Source organism: Cricetulus griseus, chromosome 8 (genome assembly GCF_003668045.3).
Source record: "Cricetulus griseus strain 17A/GY chromosome 8, alternate assembly CriGri-PICRH-1.0, whole genome shotgun sequence".
NCBI classification, from domain to species: Eukaryota; Metazoa; Chordata; class Mammalia; order Rodentia; family Cricetidae; genus Cricetulus; species Cricetulus griseus.
This window is the reverse complement of record NC_048601.1, coordinates 64,021,747-64,024,488: the sequence shown is the minus strand read 5'-3', so window position 1 is coordinate 64,024,488 and position 2,742 is coordinate 64,021,747. Positions and strand designations below refer to the sequence as shown.

Sequence of the window (2,742 nt, the reverse complement as noted above, 5' to 3'; positions counted from 1 at the left end):
TTCTTTCTGTCCTGCAACCAAAGTGTGCTGTGTCTTTGGCAATAGGGTCTTAACATCTGATGGTTGTAGTGGGGACAGAACTTGGGAATTTCTTACATAAGAAGTTCAGGCACAACCAAAATCCACCCCTTGTGCCTCAGAAAAAAAGTTTTCCTGGGCTGGGGATATAGCCCAATTGGAAGAGTGCTTGTTTAACATGCACGAAGCCCTGGGTTTGATCCCTAGCGCTGTTAAACAGGGAATGATGGTTACACTTATACACCTGTAATCCTAGCACCTGGGAGGAGAAGGCAAGGAGGAGAGAAATTCAAAATCATTCTAGATTCAAAGATATTCTTGGCTATACAGTGAGTCAAGGCTAATATGAACTCTCTCTTTCTCTCTCTCTCTGTGTATGAGAGAGACAGAGAGAGAGAGAGAGAGAGAGAGAGAGAGGAGAGAGAGATATTTTCTTTCTCTTTGTGACATAGCTAATGAGGACCTTAGCATCATCCAGATACACATCCCAGATATAATCCAAACTAGGAAACTTTTAAACCAGCATTTCTCAAAGGGTTCTCTGTGGTTAGACATATCTATCACCCTAATAACCTGTTGCATGCATGAGGAAGTCCTCTATCTGATATTCAGTATGTTCATGGACTGATGAGATTCCTGCCCAGTTACAGCCTGACCAGGCTCTATTGTTGTGCCTGATATGGGGCCCTGCTGATCATATCAGGACACTAGCCTAGGAAATAATAGAGGAGGACCTGTTGAACCCCATGATTTACTATCTAATTAGAGGGACTGAAAAAGGCTGTTCTCAAACTATTACTATAGCAAATTGTGTGGGAGGCAACACAGGGTACCTCAGTTAATCCTGTTCTGTGTGGAAGCACAGATGAAGATACATGGGACTAGCATAGTATAGGTCAATTTTATTTGGGGAGAAGTTACTTCCATGAGAAACTGATAACCCACAAGTTCCAGCTCCCAGGATCGATGCCCTGCTGTGACCCGACCAGAACCAAGAGAAAGCAAGCCTATTCCCCACCCTAGACCAGATCCCACACCTCAGGTCCACACCTGTGCTGCCCACAGAAGCATAGTTGGATCTCTCACTATAATACCCCTTTTAGTCTAAAGAAAAAGGTTTGGACTCTATACAAACTATATACAAGGCTAGCAAATGTCAAGCATGCACTAGGAGAAGGAAAAGTGAGAACATACACCCTTAAGATCTATTGCCAATGAAGCAACAAGAACAACGACAGTTCTGTTTCAGTGTAGCTAGCTGAAGCCATGCACAAGTGTCAAATCTGGACCCCAAATCAGGGAGGCCAAAACACCCTGACTGTCCACACAGAAGCCAATCCTCTTCTAATATCAGACAATAAGCACCAGTCTCTTTCCATACTAACTCCCAAAACTTACTAGATGCCCTTACCAAACTCTAAATCATGCCATCTCCTGCCATATCCCATTCAAGGCCCCTTGACTTCTGTATAGAAACAAATGACCTCATCTAGCCTAGCAGTCCTAGGCTAGCTCTGTAAGATCCCCGACTTGCCCTGTCTAAGGTCTCCTGACTCACATGTGGCCATGGTTTTATGGTGGTGGGTCATAGGCTTTTGGTGTATACAGTAGTTTCAGAGAGGCAATAGAATATGGCCCCTCTTTTCACATTGAAACATGGTACTTGAACAACCCAAATCTGTGTTCCTAGCCATGACTACTCATGTTTGCCTCTACTGTAAACTGTCTTATTTCCTTGTTTTACATTGGTACTAGCCAGCTCCTGGTTTAGTCCTATTTCCAATAAATTTATGGATTAGTTTGAACTCAGAAACTGTGAGATAAAGGATTTTATTTGGGGGCTTTAGAAATGTATTTTGAGTGTTTGCTTTGGCAGCACACATACTAAAATTGGAATGATACAGAGATTATCATGGCCCCTATGCAAGAAGGACACACAAATTCATAAAGTGTTCTATATTTTAAAAAGTATTTGTATTTGAGAGCCAGGCACGAAAGCATATGCCTATAAATCAAATACTGAGGAGGCAGGAGGACCAAGAGTTCAAGGTCATCCTTGGCTACAGCTGTGAGTTTCAGGACCCCTCCCTACTTCAGAGAGCTGACACTCCTCAGAACCTTGCTTGCTTGCTCTTGAAAAATAACACACACACACACACACACACACACACACAAATGTACACACACGTGTTCACATGTGCACACAGACATGCGCACACAGGTTGCATACAGAGTTCAGTAGGTGAGTGCTTTCCTCGTATGCTTGAAGCTGTGCCTTGTATCACCAGCATAAAGCAAATCACCAAATCTAGAAATGTGTTTCAGAGAACACAGGTGTTGATAGCTGTGGACATGGCCAGTGTCCTGAGGAAGGAAGAGGAGGTGGAGGTTATATTGAGCGAGTCCTGTTGAGTCTTTACAAGCGAGTGAGAGTTCGTGGGGCTGGAGACCAGCTGAGAGGTGAAGAGTACTTTCTCCTCTTGCAGGGGACCTTGTTTTGGCTCTTAGTATCCACATCCAGGTAGCTCACAATCATCTATTACTCTAGTTCCAGGGCATCTGACATCCTCTTCTGACCTCCTCGAGCACTCCCATGCATGGAGTATACATGGGTAGAGATAAATAAAAATAGATACCTATGTGGGGGGAACTTCTACTGGAGTTGAGAATAGGCGCAGGTGTAACTGACAGAAGAAAAAATATATATATTTGCAAAATGTTCAT

At 43.4% G+C, this 2,742-nt stretch overlaps 1 non-coding gene across 1 annotated transcript; it reads left to right on the top strand.

Annotated features, from left to right (window-relative positions):
* The first annotated feature begins 1,878 nt into the window (after positions 1-1,878).
* Positions 1,879-1,982, top strand: LOC113832046. The gene has a single exon (XR_003487699.1). It is a non-coding gene; the product is annotated as a U6 spliceosomal RNA (small nuclear RNA).
* The last annotated feature ends 760 nt before the right edge of the window (positions 1,983-2,742 follow it).